Raw genomic sequence first — 19,229 nt, forward strand, 5'->3', positions numbered from 1 at the left:
ATTAAATATGAAATATAAGCAAAGTTCTTTTTACAGAGGTATCACTAGCTCTGTGGGTAACCCAGATAGGTATATTTTTTCCTTCAGAGGATGTAATTGAACTTTGAATGGAGTTATGGATATCAAAAAGTAGAAGTAATGCAGAAATGCATTCTAGGCCTTAAAGTCTACGAGATAGCCAAGAAATGGAATGTTGTATATGGAGAATAAGAAGCAAGACAGTTTACTGGAATGTAGAGTACCTGAAGGAGAAATGAATCTGGAAAAGGAGAATGGAACTGCATTGTGAAATTTCCTCCCAAAGGAAACTAAAGGAAATTTAGGGCAAAGGGGAAAGAGAGAGATACTAAGAGTTTACTAATTAGGTCAATTCTGGCTTTCAAGATTTATTTTTAGTTCATGTGCCTCTTTTTCAAGATTACTTATTTTGCTTTGTAAGTTCTTTTCCCAATTTTCTTCAGCCTCTCTTAATTGTTTTTGAATTGTTTTGAGTTCTTCCAAGTCTGAGTCCAATTTGCTGGAGTTTCTGCATTTTTGCTTGGTATTCTTTGGTCCTCCTCTGTTCCATTTCCTCTTTGGTCATTACCTGGATAGAAGGAATGGTAATTCATTTTTTCACTTTCTGTTGTTTACTCATATTTTTTTTTCCTTTTTTATCCCCTGTCATTGGCTTTATTCTTGCCCCTCTGATTATTTGCTGGATCTGTGGGTTTGGGCTATTCTGTCCTGAAGGGGCTTCTCTGCTCTGTCAGTTGACTAGATTAGGCTGATGGAATGAGCCCCAAGGTCAGATCTTCTGCAGCTGGCAGAAAAAACTGAAAGTATACGTGAAGGTGTGGAGGCTGAAGGCAGCTGTGCTTCCCTCCCTATTATTTTTGTTTGAAAATTTTATTTAATTAGATGTTTCAGAATATTTTCCATGGTTATAAGACTCATGTTCTTTCCCTCCATTCCCCCCATGCCCCTTCCATATCTGATGCACAGTTCCGCTGGGTTTAACATTTGTCATTGAGCAAGACTTATTCCCATATTATTAATATTTGCAATAGGGTGATCTTTTAGAGTCTACTTCCCCAGTCATAAAAAGGGACTTTTTTCTTTTTTTTTTTAATTTTAAACATTATTTTATTTGATCATTTCCAAACATTATTCACTGTAAACAAAGATCATTTTCTTTTCCTCCCCCCCCCCACCAACTTTCCCTCTATCATAGCTGACTCACGATTCCACTGGTTATCCCATGTGTTCTTGACTTGAACCCATTTCCCTGTTGTTGGTATTTGCATTAGAGTGTTCATTTAGAGTCTCTCCTCAGTCATATCCCCTCAACCCCTGTAGTCAAGCAGTTGCTTTTCATCAGTGTTTTTACTCCCATAGTTTATCCTCTGCTTGTGGATAGTATTTTTTTAGCTCCCTGCAGATTGTTTAGGGACATTGCATTGCCACTAATGGAGAAGTCCATCACCTTTGATTGTACCACAATGTATCAGTTTCTGTGTACAATGTTTTCCTGGTTCTGCTCCTTTTGCTCTGTATCACTTCCTGGAGGTTGTTCCAGTCTCCATGGAATTCCTCTACTTTATTATTCCTTTTAGCACAATAGTATTCCATAACCAACATATACCACAATTTGTTCAACCATTCCCCAATTGATGGGCATCCCCTCGTTTTCCAATTTTTGGCCACCACGAAGAGTGCAGGTATGAATATTCTTATACAAGTCTTTTTCCTTATTATCTCTTTGGGGTACAAACCCAGCAGTGCTATAGCTAGATCAAAGGGCAGACAGTCTTTTATCACCCTTTGGGCATAGTTCCAAATTGCCCTCCAGAATGGCTGGATCAATTCACAACTCCACCAGCAATGAATTAGTGTCCCCACTTTGCCACATCCCCTCCAGCATTCATTACTTTCCATAGCTGTCATGTTAGCAAATCTACTATGTGTGAGATGATACCTCAGAGTTGTTTTGTTTTGCATCTCTCTTATTATAAGAGACATAGAGCACTTTTTCATGTGCTTATTAATAGTTTTGATTTCTTTGGCTGCTCTGCCTGTTCATATCCCTTGCCCTTTTATCAATTGGAGAATGGCTTGATTTTTTGTACAATTGATTTAGTTCTTTGTAAATTTGAGTAATTAAACCTTTATCACAGGTTTTTATGAAGATTGTTTCCCAATTTGTTGCTACCCTTCTGATTTTGGTTACATTGGTTTTGTTTGTACAAAAACATTTTAATTTGATGTACCCCAGATTATTTATTTTGCATTTTGTAACTCTGTCTTGCTTGGTTTTGAAGTCTTTCCCTTCCCAAAGGTCTGACATGTATGCTATTCTGTGTTCACCTAATTTTTAATAGTTTCCTACTTTATGTTCAAGTCATTCAACCATTTTGAATTTATCTTGGTGTAGGGAGTGAGGTGTTGTTCTAAACCTAATCTTTGCCACACTGCCCTCCAATTTTCCCAGCAGTTTTTAAGAAATAGTGGATTTTTGTCCCAAAAGCTGGGATCTTTGGGTTTGTCATATACAGTCTTGCTGAGGTCGCTTGCCCCCAGGCTATTCCACTGATCCTCCTTTCTGTCTCTTAGCCAGTACCAAATTGTTTTGATGACCGCTGCTTTATAATATAGTCTGAGATATGGGACTGCAAGGCCCACTTCCATTGTATTTTTTTTTTCATTATTTCCCTGGATATCCTTGTTCTTTTGTTCTTCCAAATGAACTTTGTTATCGTTTTTTCTAAATCAGTAAAAAAAAAATTTGGAAGTTTCATGGGTATGGCACTAAATAGATAGAGAGTTTGCGTAGGATGATCATTTTTATTATATTGGTTTGTCCTACCCATGAGCAGTTAATATTCTTTGAATTGTTCAAGTCTAGTTTCAGTTGTGTGGAAAATGTTTTGTAGTTGTGTTCATATAGTTCCTGTGTTTGTCTCAGGAGATAGATTCCTAAGTATTTTATTTTTTCTAAGGTAATTTTGAATGGGATTTCTCTTTCTAGTTCTTGCTGCTGAACTGTGTTGGAATTATATAGAAATGCTGATGACTTATGTGGGTTTATTTCGTATCCTACAACTTTGCTAAAGTTGTTGATTATTTTGATTAGCTTTTTGGTTGAATCTCTAGGATTCTTTAAATAGACCATCATGTCATCTGAAAAGAGTGATAGCTTGTTCTCCTCCTTGCCTATTTAAATGCCTTCAATTTCTTTTTCGTCTCTAATTGCTACTGCTAGTGTTTCTAATACAATGTCAAATAATAGAGGTGATAATGGGCATCCTTGTTTCACTCCTGATCTTAATGGGAATGGATTTAGTTTATCACCATTGCAGATGATATTAGTTGATGGTTTTAGATATATACTGTTTATTATTTTTAGGAACAACCCTTCTATTCTTATGCTTTCTAGTGTTTTTAGTAGGAATGGGTGTTGTATTTTATCAAAGGCTTTTTCTGCATCTGTTGAGATAATCATGTGGTTCTTGTTGGTTTGCTTGTTGAAGTGGTCAATTATGTGGATATTTTTCCTAATATTTAACCAGCCCTGCATCCCTGATCATGGTGGATGACCCTTCTGATCACTTGCTGGAGTCTTTTTGCTAGTATCCTATTTACGATTTTTGCATCAATATTCATTAGGGAGATTTGTCTATAATTGTCTTTCTCTGTTTTTGGCCTGGCTGGCTTTGGAATTAGTACCATATTTGTGTCATAAAAGGAGTTTGGTAGAACTCCCTCTTTGCTTATTATGTCAAATAGTTTGTGTAGTATTGGAGTTAGCTGTTCTTTGAATGTTTGATAGAATTCACTGGTGATTCCATCAGGCCCTGGGGATTTTTTCTTAGGAAGTTCTTTGATGGCCTGTTGGATTTTTTTTCTGATATGGGATTATTTAAGAATTCTATTTCTTCTTCTGTTAGTCTAGGCAATTTATATTTTTGTAAATATTCATCCATATCACCTAGGTTGGTATATTTATTGCAATATAGTTGGGCAAAGTAGTTTTTAATGATTGCCTTAATTTCCTCTTCATTGGAGGTGAGACCCCCCTTTTCATCCTTGATGCTTTTAATTTGCCTTATTTCTTTCCTTTTTTTAATAAGATTGACCAGTGCTTTGTCTATTTTGTCTGTTTTTTCAAAGTACCAACTTCTAGTCTTGTTTATTAGCTAAATAGTTCTGTCATTTTCAATTTTATTAATTTCTCCCTTAATTTCTAGGATCTCTAGTTTGGTTTTCTTCTGGGAGTTTTTAATTTGTTCATTCTCAAATTTTTTTGAGTTGCATTTCCAATTCATTGATCTCTGCCCTCCCTAATTTGTTAATATATGCACTCAGGGATATGAATTTTCCTCTAAGTACTGCCTTGGCTGCATCCCATAAGGTTTGAAAGGATGTCTCGCCATTGTCATTTTCCTCAATGAAATTATTAATTATTTCTATGATTTCTTCTCTAACTATCTGATTTTTGAGCATCATATTATTTAATTTCCAATTAATTTTTGATTTGGCTCTCCATGTACTCTTACCAATCAATATTTTTATTGCCTTGTGATCTGAAAAGGCTGCATTTATTATTTCTGCTTTTTTGCATTTGAGTGCCATGTTTCTGTGACCTAGTGTATGATCTATTTTTGTGAATGTGCCATGTTGTGCTGAAAAGAAGGTGTATTCCTTTTTGTCCCTATTTATTTTTCTCCATATGTCTATTAATTCTATTTTTTCTAAGATTTCATTCACCTCTTTTACCTCTTTCTTATTTATTTTTTTGTTTGATTTAGCTAAATTTGATAGTGGTTGGTTCAAGTGTCCAACTAATATGGTTTTACTGTCTAATTCCTCCTTCAATTCTCCTAGTTTCTCTATTAAAAATTTGGATGCTATACCATTTGGTGCATACATGTTGATTAGTGATATTTCCTCATTGCCTATACTCTCTTTTAACAGAATATATTTACCTTCCCTGTCCCTTTGTATCAGGTCTTTTTGTGCTTTGGCTTTGTCAGATATCATGATTGCAACTCCTGCCTTCTTTCTATCAGTTGAGGCCCAGAAGGTCTTACTCCAACCTTTAATTCTAACCTTGTGAGTGTCAACCCACCTCATATGTGTTTCTTGAAGACAACAAATGGTAGGGTTTTGGGTTCTAATCCAATCTGCTATTTGTCTACATTTTATGGGTGAGTTCATCCCATTCACTTTCAAAGTTATGATTGTCATTTGTGGATTTGCTGACATTTTGATATCTTTCCCTAGTTCTGACCTTTCTTCTTTAGCTATCTCCTTTTGAACCAATGATTTACTTTAGGTCAGTCCCCCTAGTCCCCTCCCTTGAGATGCTTCCCTTTCTAGCCCCTCCCTTTTTATTCTCCCTTCCCCTCCCCCCTCTCCTTCCCTCCCTTTTTATACTCCCTCCCCCTCCATAATTTTCCTTTCTTTCTTGCCCTAATGGATAAGATAGAATTCAGGATCCCACTGGATCTAGATGTTCTTCCCTCTCAGATTTGATTTCACTGAGAGTAAAGTTTAAGTAATTCCACTTCTCGCTCTCTTCCTCTCCTTCTCATATGAGAGTTTTTCCCCTCCCCTTCCCATGTGTATCTTCATATGGGAAAGATTATTCTATTAAGTCCCCCCCATTTCTTGAAGTAAATCTTAGTGTTATCGACAGTTACCCCCTCCCTTTTCCTTTCTTTGCCCCCACTTTCCCCAAATCTTCTTAATGCCCCAATCTTTCCCTATGCATGTTTCTTCTAACTACTCTTATGATGCATACAATTTTTGAGAGTTACACATAACATTTTCCCCACATATTAATATATATAATTTGATGTAAATGTAGTCCTTATAGAAGAGAGTTTGACTTAAAGAAGAAGATAAGATTTATCTCCTTTTCCCTTTCTTTCATATTTACCTTTTCATGTTTCTCTTGCTTTCTGTGCTTGGATATCAAATTTTCCACTAAGTTCTGGTCTTTTCTTAGCAAATGCTTGGAAATCTTCTATTTTGTTGAATGCCCATACTTTCCCCTGGAAGTATATAGTCAGTTTTGCTGGGTAGTTGATTCTTGGTTGGAGACCCAGCTCTCTTGCCTTTCTAAATATTGTTTTCCATGCTTCGCAGTCTCTTAGTGTGTTAGCCGCTAAGTTATGTGTGATCCTTATGGGAGCCCTCCTATATCTGAAGCTCCTCTTCTTGGCTTCTTGTAGGATTTTCTCCTTTTCTTGGAAGCTCTTGAATTTGGCAATTACATTCCTAGGGGTTGTCTTTTGGGGATTTAGTATAGAGGGTATTCTATGAACTCTTTCTATTTCTATTTTGCCCCCTTGCTCCAGAACATGGGGGCAATTTTATTTTAAAATCTCCTGTAGAATAATATCAAGTTTATTGTTTATCTCTGGTTTTTCTGGGAGACCGGTAATTTGGAGGTTGTCTCTTCTTTCTGTTTTCCAAATCTGTGACCTTTTCAGTGAGATATTTTATGTTTTCTTCTAATTCATTAATTTTTGGGGTTTGCTTTAATGCTGTTTTATGATCTCACTTTCTTTGAGTTGCTTAATTCTGGTCATTAGGGACTGGTTTTGCTTTCAGCTTTGTCTGCCCTTCTATTGGATACTTCAAGCTCTTTTTCCAATTGAGTAGTCTTATCTGTCAGACTGCTGATCTCTTTCTTCCATTTTTCTTTCCAGGTTTCCATCTTTTGGATAAGTTCCAGTTTGAGATCTTCCAGAGCTTGTTGATAGTTTCCATTTTGTGAGGCATGTTCTGATATTTTTTTTTAATTTCATCCCCATTCTCTTCTTTTCCTTGGGTATTCCCATCATAAAATTTTTCAATAGTCACCTTTTTCCCTTTCTTCCTGGAGGCTTGATTTTGGGCCTTGTGAGCCATCTCTTTGGTGGTTTTATTCCCTTTTCCTTTTTTGTCTGGGGTCTGGGTGATATGGGTGGGTTTTCTGTGAATTTAGGTTGCCTCAGACTAGTTCTTCCCAGCCTCTGAGGTTTCTTAGAGAGCTGGGACCCTGATCAGGGCCAAACTGCCCAGGTGTTCAGCTCTCCCCAGATAATCAGAGCGTGGTCCACCCCTGATGTTTAGCTCCGCCCAGATGCTCAGCGCAACACTCCCTGGGCCCCCTGTGCTCAGTGCAGGATTCCCCCATGAAACTGTCCTGAGATGTTTTTTCCTGGCAGTCCCCAGATCCCAAGGACCCTGGAGTACCCCTCCCCCCCCCCCCCAGAGAGAGACGTTCCCCACTCACTCGCTGTCCCAGTGAGCGCTCTGGTAGCTCACTCTGTTTTGGTGGGTGAGGTGGGGGAGTGGGGAAGGGCAGGTCAGTTCATGTTTTTGTGCAAGCTTTTCATCCTTATTATAGTGTGGAAATGTTCAAACTCCACGTACCTTCACCTCTGTGGTATACTGGGGAGTACTGGGGAGTCCTTCTGTTCCTCCAAAGGTGATTTTAATGCTCCTTTGATGTAGTCTATTTCGTTTGGTGCTGGGGAGAGGAAGCATGTGGCATCTAGATTGCAGCCATGATTACCCAGAAGTCCCCCTCCCTATTATTAAGGTATTCTGTTAGGGTTGCAGTCTTTGCCCTGAGATCCAAGTCAGCAGGATTCTTACAGCAGCTCTCAGTGCAGTCAGTGGGGAAAGGCTGAAACTGAGCTTCTCTGCCCTATTGATAGACTAGATTAAGCCTGGGTAGCCTCTCCTCCAGCTGCCCCCCTGTGTGCTGTGGTTAGAGCCCTGAGCCTGGCACAGCTATCGCAGTACTGCATTCCCTCCAGGCTATAGCCATCACCCTAGATTCCAGTCACTACTGGAGACTCAGCACAGTAGGTGTGGGAGGGGTCCTGGGACCTTCCTTCTTCCTTTTCCTTAAACTGAGAATTCAGCCATCTCTGCATACCTCTTAAATTGAATCAAGCAGAAGGGTCCCCTGGTTCTGTCCTTTTGTTAGATTTGGGTTTCTGTCCCCTCCAAGCACTTTGTTTTTGACTGGTGTGGACGGGTTTTTGCAGAGGTCTGGACTTTTGCTGCTTCTAAGCAGCCATCTTCACTCCGCCCCCAAAATCCAAGTTTTTGGAAGAACTCTGTTCCACAAATTCTGGTGAAAACTGGAAAAAATATGGAAGATAATTAAGCAAAGACTCACACCTCACTCCATATATCAAGGAAATGTCAGAAAGGATACATGATTTAGAAGAAAACAATGAACAATAAGCAAATTAAGGAAACACAAAATAGTTTATTTGTCAGATCTATGTATGAAAGATTTTGTATCCAAACAAGACATCGAAAATATTATGAGATGTAAAATAGATAACTAACGACATTAAACTAAAAAGATTTTATATAAATAAAACCAATGAAACCTAGAGTAGAAGGGAAACAACAAAAGGAGAAAAAAATTTATAGCAAGCGTCACTCACAAAGGGGCCTCATTTCTCAAATATATAGAGATACTGATTCAACTTTATAAGCATATAGAGGACTCCCCAGTTGAAAAAATGGTCAAAGGATATGAACAGATAATTTTCAGATGAGAAAAGTAAAACTATCTATAGTCATATAAAAATGCTCCAAATCTCTATTAATTAGAAAAAGGCAAATTAAAAAAAAAACTCAGAGTTAATACCTCTAATATATCAGACTGGCTAATATGACAAAAAATGGGTATTCTCAAGGAATTCAATGATTTCTAGGTTCAAATCCTACTTTTAGGCAAACCACTTAGCCTCTATGCTACTGGGTTTCTTTAGGCACAAAATGGAGATATTAATAGTAACCATGCCCAATGGTTCAAATGTGGGGTCTAAATGTAATAAAATTTGTAATGTACTCAGTAGAGTTGATACTACTACTGTTTCAAGATCTTTTGGATAAGGAAAAATATATGACTGGAAGCCATTCTCTCCCATACCTCTCTATAGCTATCCAGGCTATAACTGAGTAATATTTACATATGGAACAGCACAACTTCAACTTTTCCCTCACACAAACAGAAATACACTAAACAGAATCCTTAACTGGGGCTATCCAGTCTCTAATTGATGAGATCTGGAGATGAGAAACTCATTACCTCCAAAGGTAATCCTTTTCATTTTTGCTCTGTTCAATTTTATTAATTTTTTCTTATACCAAGTTCTTTATAGGTACTCAGAATTTATATAAATGTAAAAATAAAAGAGCCCATTATATAATTAAATACAAATTTTCATGATATAAATAAAAGGAAATTGGAGGAAAGACAATTGTGGCTAAGAGATCAAGTATTATTTCTTGAGTTGACCTTTGAAGAAAACCAGCGGTGCTGAGTGGTAAAATTGAGGAGAGAGTATATACCAGGCATGAGGGATCATTTTCAAAAGCACAGAGATGGAAAATGGGATATTTTTGTTGAGAATGGCAAGTGAACCAATTTTGTTGGAAAATAGTGTTCCAAAGTGAAAAAGTGTGAATCAGCATAGAAAGGCAGCCTGTAGTCAAAGTGTGAAGTACTTTCAATGTCAAACACTTCAGTATATAGTTTATGGTAGAGGCATAAAGAAACCATGGAGGCTTTTTGAGCAGGTATGTGATAACACTGAATCCATGCTTTAGGAATGTCACTATGGAGTTAGGTATAGACTGTATTTAAAAATGGGAGGACAGTAACCAGAATAAATATGGCCTCTAATTGAAGGAATGGAACTAGATAAATAGAATGAAGGGAGGAGATTAAAGATTTGGGAACAGCAAGATAAAGGATGGAGAAGTAGTCAATTTTCAACTTTCCTTATTCTACTTGATATATTTGAAATATTATTGTTGTCTTGTTCATCTCTCTGTGTGTATTTGTTTATTTTAAGTGTCTTAGAGGGATTGTAAGCTCACAGTAAATGAAAGTTTTTATCCAAAGTAAGCAGAAGGAGTAATATAAATAGAGAGGTATACATATATATACACACATACACACATATATATAAACTATAGCAATATAAGAAGGAGAAAAATAATCAAAACAGAATGTTGTACAATTATAATAAATGAGTTGGGATACAAGAGTTGAGAAAATACATCTTCTTTCCTTCTGGGGAAAGTTGAGGAATTATGAGTAGGGAACATCACTGCCAGAATTAGTCATATATGTATTAGTTTGGCTAAATTACTTCTTTTCCCGTTTCTTTTCTTAAATAAATCATTCCTTATTTTTTAAAGTGTTCTTTTTTTGGATTGGATAGGGAAAAGTATAAGTAAGTAAAGGTAAAGTAAAAACAAATTATAGTGGGTGTCCTTCTTCTTCCCTACTCCACTTTCTTAGGAGCATATTCAATTGTCATTCCAGGTAATATGTGCAAACTACTTCTGCCACTTATGATTCATCCACTGGGTAGAGTCCTGCTGCTCCAGAGTTCAATGAATATACTAAAGGTATTATGCCTCCTGGCCCTCAGTTCTCTTCCTTCATGTCTTGAAAGTATGCTAGAATGTGTGAAAGTGTGCTTGAAAGCACTATAAAAAAACAATTGATAAACATTTTAAAGAAAAATATTACACATTATTCAATGTTATCTGCTCTAGCATTTTGCCTTTTTTGTAACACAGCTAGTTATGTTTCTTTTTACTAAATAATAGTAATTATTTAATTACCGCCAAGAATAGTATTACAGATATATATGTACACACACACACACACACACACACACACACACAAGCATTTCTTGTCAAAAATAGAATGGAAATTCCTTGAGGGCAAGGAATATTTTTTTCTATGCTCAGTGCCAATCACAGTTCCTTGCACACTATAAGGAATTTAATAAATGTTTATTGAATTTTTTCTCCTTATATGTTCTATTTTATTTGACTTTTTGCTCTCTCGCTCCTATAGTCCTCATTCTATTTTTATCCCATTATATCCCTGCAAAAAAATATTTAACTATTAATTATATCATAATTGACTTTCATCTTGGTATCAAAGCAGTTCTTAAAGTCTGGGATGGAGAGTTACAGAAAAAGAGGTGGAGGAGATGAGTTGTCTATTCACATAGCCTAAAGTTTTCCACCATCATACCAAGGAGGATTTTTGAGACTCGTCAATCTCCACTGTCCTAAGGGTGGGAATTCAATTTGAAAAAATTGGCATAAAAGTTACTAAGGATATAAACAATGGACAGAATCAATATAGCCTTATAAAATAAGAAATAGCAATAGTACACATTTATAAAGAGCTTTGCAGCTAGGAATCACTTCCCTACATATATTAACTTTTGAATCTCATAACAATTCTATAAAGTATTGTGTGCCTTATTTTGCAATCCAATGAGAAAATGTTTAATACAGGTTAGTGCAAAGCTCAACCAAACAATAGCATTTCCCCACATGAATCCAGCCAGATACCTCATGTTGTCATTTAGTATACTGGAAAAAAAAAACAAAAAAGATATCTAGGTGATTCAGTAGATTGAATGCCAGGCCTGGAGTTAGGAAGATCTGAGTTCAAAGACATCACACACCTACTAGCTTTAACCTCCATTTCCTCAACTGTAAAATGAGCAGGAGAAATGACAAACCGTTACACTTTTTGCCAAAAACAAACAAACAAAAAAAAAACCCTCAAAAAGGGGTCACAAAGAATTGTATGCTACTGAAAACAACAAAACAAGAAAAATACTAGAATGGTCATTGAACTTGAAGTCAGAAGAATTAAAATCTAAATTCTGCCACTTACTAGCTGTACTACTTTGAGTCAGTCAAAAGATCATAGATTTAGAGCTGAAATGGACCTTAGAGATCCCCTAACTTAGCTCCCCACATTTTATAGAAGAGGATATTGGGGCCCTGAGGAGGTAAATTATTTTCCCAAGGTCATAAACCTAGTAGTTGACAGAATCATATTATCTACATCTCTAAATGCTAGTTCCCTCAGTTGTAAAACTTAGATAATTGGGCTGGCCATATTTCTGGTATCTACTTACATTATATGTTTAGGTCTAATCACTATGTATTTAAAGATCTTTGTAAAGCTTAAATTGAAATAGAAATGTAGGTAATTACTATGGCAATATGCAAAGCATGAACATCCTCCATAAAATCTTCCTGATACCTCTCTGTGGCTTGAATTATAAATCAGAACTTGAAGGGAGTTCAGGGGTGATTGAGGAGGGAATTATAAGGCTATACATTTAACGCTAAAAGGAAACTTGGAGGCCAAGTTCAACTCTCTCATTTACAGATTAGGAAACTGAAATTGAGAATTTAAACGGCTTGCTCATAGTCACCCAACTAGTCTGAGGCAGGACTCATACTCAGCTCTTCTTAGCTTCAGGTTCAGTGCTCTAGTCATTACACCACACTACCTCTCCCCCCATGTTTCTCAAAGGATACACAATTGAAGCACAAACTGGCAGGTCCTTCTAATCTGGAAAAATTTTTTAGTACAGTCCAGTGACATGCCATGTATTGGTACATATACCATATGTGAAACTTACATAATTCCTATTTTAAACTCCCCATTCCAGAAGGCCAAGACAATTGTAACCAAAGCAATTCATAAAAAGGAAACAACTCAAAGGCTGACTCACTGCGTATAATTTGTTTAATTACATATGCAAGTTTTATTTGTAGTCTTAAATGATAAAAATCTTTTGAAAAGGAACAAATTAAAGTGGAACAGTAGTTTGCATTCTATCTAATTTCTTATTTTTAATCTGCTGTCATCCTTAGCTAATATTTCCATTTCTCCTACTTAGCCCAGATAGACAGGCAGAGGATCTTCACCACAAAGCCTCCTCAAAGATAAAGAGAAACTCCTTCAAATATCAGATCAATTACCAGCAGAATATTCTGATGAGATGTCACTTGAATTGCATTATTATTTACCAAAGGGTATTTGGGGCAGGCATTTGCAGGAAGAGAGGAAATGAATTGGAATTGCAGAAGATTAACACTGCAGGAAAACAAAAGCTTATGGACTTTGAAGCCCAGATGAACAGGAGAGAACTTAGATCATTCCAGTCCGCCTCTGGAAGAAAATATATACAGGCTACCATCTCATTTGCATAGGTCCAATCTAAAACAGAGTGATTGGTACTTCACACTAACACCAACATGGATGAAAAGCTAACCCAAGAAGATTAAAATGACAGCTAGCTCGTAAATAAAAGAGTAAGGCCTTCCAACTGATGGTTGAAATGCTTTGTTATCAGAGTCTGATGAAGAGAGTGCTAATGAAAAAAAAAATACCCTGATAACTACAGGGTCCAAGATTCCAAAAGATTTAAAAGATTTATAGGCATCCAGTGCCTATCCTTGTAACCAAAAATCTGAAGTCAGGAGAGGATTGAATATTATGGACATCTAGTCCAAAACATATTGTTTCCTTACAAGGATCAAGATGGTCCAGAGAACTAGGTTTGACTCTAAACTTAGTTAATTATTTTCTTTGTAATCTTGGAAAAGTTGTTTCACCCTATAGTCTTGGACCTCAGTGTCCTCACCTGTAAAATGAAAGTGTCCAATTAGAAAGGCTGACTTTCAGCTGTAAATCTTTTTGTCTTTATTGTCAGATTTGGAAGAAAGGGAACTAGATCAATGATCAAGAGAATTTGATTCTAGATGTAGATCTTTCTTTCTATAAGGCTTTAATCAAAACACTTACCTTCCCTGAGTAGAAGTTTCTTCTTGTATACAGTGAAGGGATCTGACTAGATTATCCCCCAAACTGATTCTCACTTTTAAAGGCTGTAGATGCATCACTAAATTTCCAATGTACCCAAGAGATAAGGCCCAGAAAGGCAATGGTGAGTGACCTCATTGTTATTCTTCCTCTTTCCCCAAATCAATGGAAGCCAAGGCTTTAGAGAATATCTCTGGTACTATTAGGGTTGCTGGACTATTTGGAAAATAAGCATCAGGACAAGAGGATTCAAAAAACTCCTGTAACATGGGACTATTAGCAAACTAGCTCTGACCTCATTGAGTAATAAATAAATCCTTAACTCTCTTGTCTTCTGTCTTCATGACATCTCTCATATAAGTTATTCCTTTCAGTGTGTCACTTTCTTCCAAATATCTTATTCACTCCTAACTCTAAATCCTTTATTATTTTTGTGATTTGATTATTTTATTTAATTTGAAATGTTTAAAAATTAATTAATGTGGAATATTTTTCCATGGTAACATCTGAATCCTTTATTATGAAATATCACCATGTGAAAAAGTTTCTCTGCTCTCTTTAACTTTCAAAATCCTACCCTTCAAGACTAAATCAAAGTCCCATCCCTTCCATGAAGGCTTTCACTAGCCTTTCCACCCTACAAAGATTCCACCCTCCATGTGACTCCTATTTTCCTCAATGTATATGACCTTAATTTTGATGGAAAACTATGTGCTGCCTTTTATAGTTTAATACATGTTTCATCTCTTTGTAGGCCATTAGCTCCTCAGGACAGGAATCATCAGTTGATGATTAAAAAAAAAGCACTGACCTCTTAACCAAATACTTTATAAATAATCATTCTGCTGGTACTAATTGTTGGATATTATGCCCAGCATTAAAGGACTTTCAATTCTACTATGATAGCCTAAACTCATATCCAAGCCCTAGTCCCAAGGTTATTAATGTTTGGGGGGAGTCATAGACCACATTGGCAATCCTGAACCTATTCTCAGAATTCTATTTTTATATGCATAAAAATATATGAAATTACAAAAGAGACCAATTTTACTGAAATATATTTACTAATATACTTTTCAAACAAGTTCATGGACATCAGATAAAGAACTCCTGTTTTATCAAAAGCCTGTTTATATCATGACATTATTTTAAATAGCACAATTCTGATGCAAGAGAAGAAAGCCACCAGGACCAAAAAGTTTGTTCTAATGACATTTCAGCTGTATTTGCCTCTTGATTCTCAGAAAATACAGAGGAACTAAGTACATATCATTTCCCTGTCCTAGTCAAGATCCTGCAAGGTAGATTAGTAAACTAAGGAGCATGCTTAACAGATTAAATATATGGCTTAACTAGACTTAAATTCAACTAATGTTATTAAAACTCCCAAGAGTCACTGGTTCAAATCAAGAGAGAGATAAACCTTTTATTATTCTTGAGTAAATTATAGTAATTCACCTTATTATCCTTTGTATTAAGAGGAAATCTCTGAAATCTATATCTGTCTTTGTGGACTCTACGTGTCCAAAAGCTGAATTTAATATTTTTCTCATTTTATTTGTAGATTCCTCATTTTTTAAAATTAATTTTAATATTTTCTTCTGTTTTTTTTCCTTTCATGGTTAAGAAAATTCCACTTGAACAACCTACTTCATGAGTTTTAGGACAAATATAGCCCTTAGTTTGTGAGCTTACTATGTGTGTTGGTGATGGATGTGTTTATTCACATATGTGTGTGTGTGTGTGTGTGTGTGTATTCTCAAACTCAGAGAAATTCATTGACTCCTATTAACCTTAGTATTTCAAGAGGAAAAATTCATTTTACCACTGGAAAAATAAATATTATAAAATTGTATTCACAAATCATAAGTCATTAAAGATGTTGATGATTTAGTAATTTATTCAGATAATTCAGAGAAAACAGATAAACTTCTCAATGTTTCTTGCCTCAATTCTAGATTCCATCACAAAAACCTTATTTTGGCATGCTGCTAGGTTGTTAAAATTATAGGAAAATATGCCTGGGACATATACAAAACTAATGCTCAACAAAATTTTAATAGTTTTCTCACTATAACAACCTAAAATAAATCCAATGTTCCCTCTTTACTTGTTAAAGCCTTTAAAGGAAGAGATACAATGGATCACTGAAGACTATCTGTTAAGCAATAAAAAAAGTTACATTCCTACACAAGTAGAATATGACTACAATACTTTTGTAGACATTCTATATATTATAATCATAAGCATGGTAAAAAAAAAAACCCTACCAAATTTGGATTCAGAAGACTTTGAAATGGAGCACTGCTCCTCACTAATTTTATGATCTTGAACAAGTTGGGGCCTCATTAGTAAAATGAGTGGTAGGACTAGGTGACCTTCAAGAGTACTTCTAGCTTGCCAGACCAATAATCATATTTTTTTTTAAATCCTCTATGTTGCTATAGTACCAACTTCATATATAGGAATATTTGAACTATTTGGGGAAATATATCAGGAAATCAAAGTAGCATTGTCTGGTAAGGTCAAAATAAGTATTGATCAAATGATTTGAATAATTCCAGTATTAAATCTAAGTAGAGATCAAGGAGCAAAAATATTCCTGAGTCAATAATGAAACTGTACTCAGAAGGACATTAGCTTCAAAGTCCACCTCAGATGTGGCCTAGTTGCATGAAACTAGGCAAGTCCTTTAAGTATCTTGATCTCTCTGGATCTTAATAACCTCATGTCAAAAGAGGTGATCTCAAAGACCCCTTCCAAATCTAAGTCAACGATCCTATGAGTGTTAGAACTAGAAGAGTCTTTAAAGTGCATCTATGTATAACCCAGTGGAATTGATTGTCAGCTTCAGAAGTGGAGAGGGAAAGGGAAAGAACATGAATCTTGTAGCCATAGAAAAATATTCTTAATAAATAAAGAAATATTTTAAATGAATAAAAAATAAAATACATCTAATTAAACAACCTCATGTTATAGATGGGGAAACTAAGCCTAGAAAAAAAAGTGTGACTTACCCAAGATATTATAGTTACTGATAGTCAAGATTAACAATTATTTGGCTTGACCTTTCCATTTTGCAGGCCAACATACCAACATGCTTCTGTTATTTATATTCACACATCAAGAAAAAAAAATTAAGACAACTTTTTAAGGTCTCATGTTTCACACTTGCAGTCTCAGAATGAAAAAGTTGCAATAAAGAAATCTTTTCATCTTATACATCAGTGAAACCCAGTCTTCTAAAACAAAGCTTTAAATCTTCCCTATAGGAACATCTTTCCATAATTCTATTGTGCATTATCTTTAGATGCATAACCCTGAAAAGATGACAGGGACCTGAAAAGCAAAACAAACACACAAAACATTCGCTTATATCTGACACCTGCTGTCTATTCGGGATGCTCCTGTCTGATCAGAATTAATGTGACAGATGGCACCAAATGACTGGTGATTGCTACCTTTTCTGAATTCTGTTCTGTTTAGTTTCTGTAGGATTCCTCCCACTCACCCGCATGTCTCTCCTACTCATCTTCCCTTCTTTCTCACCCTCTTCCCTAGCTTCAAAAGAAAAAAAAATTGTCCAGGTTTTATAGTCCATTCCCCTTCTCACCTTTCTCCCCCCTCTCTTTCATTTCTTGCTCTACAACGGTATCCCTTAGTCTTTGGAAGGGACTAAAAACAAAACAAAGCATGGAGACTTAGAAATCATTAAAGAGAACAGAATGGGGATGCTATTTTACTACATTTTCGGGGGGGTCTTAATTTGGCCAATCCTGATTCCTTCATTAATTAAAATTTCTAGTTGCTTTGTAAACAGCAACTTACTTCCTATTACTATCCCGCCAACCAGGAACTCTGTCCAAATCCATTCATCCTTGCTCAAAGAATAGTGAAATAAACTCTTGAAGTCCGTGAGTCATATTTTTAATGGGTTTCTCTCCAGACAGGGACATGATGTCTGTGAACACTTCAGGAGTTGTGAGTTACTAGCATCCCATGATAGATAGATAGATAGATAGATAGATAGATAGATAGATAGATAGATAGATAGATATAGAGATGCTATTAAAAAGAGGTTTACCTAAATTTTCCTTTTCAGGAAGAGCCTTTGAGAAAAAAATAAAATCGTTTTAAATTTCTGGATATTTACAGGAAATGAGCAGGTGGTCATTCCTGGCACTATGTGTTATCCTCAAGTATCCCTTTTGATTGGCTACTACAAAGCTATTTCAAAATAATCTATATGATAGTCCCATTGCTTGTTTAAATAAAAAAATCATGCCTCTCTCCTACCCCTATAAAATTCTATTCTCCATTAGTCACTAGTATTTTCTTTATCTTGAAGGGAGGAACTAGGCCTTTTTTACTTTAGTTATTATTATATAAGTATATCTCATTTCTTCTGACCTCCTCAGGGCAGGAATTGGTCCTTTTTATTTTTATCTCTTCCCAAAGACTTTGCCCAATGTCCTTTCTGTACATGATAGGCCTATCTAATACATGACTCTTGGGGTGACATTTTGTGAATCCAAGAAAGACAGAATTGAAATCTTTAACCTCTTCTCCCTCCACTCTTCCCCGAGAAAGATCTTATTTTCATCTAGGAGGGGGGAGCAAGAGATTAGAGCCAGAAGCCTGGTCACTTTGATCTCCTCAGAATACTTAGGTTAACTTAGGTAGGATTTTATCTGTCTACTCCCATAAATATTGTTCATCTTGAGGATGTAATTTCCAGGTTTCAGATCACTTCTAATATTTTTTCATTGATTGGTAGGAAGGAGGACTCCAGGCTCTGTATCCAAGTCTTGACCCCTTTCCTATCAAATAATAATTCTATTTTTTCTATTGATTACAAGAAATAGCAAAGAAGCCATTTATCCAGGTAAATGAAACAAATCAGAGAAAGTAAACATGGCAGAATATATACCAGAAAATAAAGAGTGAAGGAGCTCTCCTATTGGAAACAAGGAAATTCAGATTAACCAAGTGAGTTCCAGATTTTCCATAACAAGAAATTCCTTAACATCTCTAAGGGAGCAAGCTTGGAATAAGGATATGATCATCATTATTAGCTCCTTTCATGTTGGCTTCTTCTCAGTCTTTTCCTTCAGCAACTTGAAGTAAGGTTGGTATCTCTCATCTTTTCTTTTCAATCTGGAAGCTTAAAATACCCAAAATGACTATAGAGGTAAAGGAGACTGAAGAATACTGAAGAAACTGAAAATATTTGAAGAACCTTATTCTCTTGCTAACTCAAAACTGCTCCTCAAAAAGGTACAAGACTCTGTACTCACCAATAAGGGGAGAGTCTCATAACAATAGACTTTGAGAATCAGGATGGATATAGATAAAGGTATAGATAAAAGTATCTATATTTATTTATACTTCTATCAGTAAAGAGTAAGAGATGAGAGAATAACCCTTAAGGGTTCAAATATTATTGTCATTCTAAAATCAATCAAGAGTTTTAACATCAGTTTAATGAACAAAAGCTTCCAAATTGATAAGTCATGTCTAAGCTATCAATAGCCCTAATTCTAGAAAAGTTCCTCATTATATCTTA

This window comes from Monodelphis domestica, chromosome 1 (genome assembly GCF_027887165.1).
Source record: "Monodelphis domestica isolate mMonDom1 chromosome 1, mMonDom1.pri, whole genome shotgun sequence".
Classification (NCBI taxonomy): Eukaryota; Metazoa; Chordata; class Mammalia; order Didelphimorphia; family Didelphidae; genus Monodelphis; species Monodelphis domestica.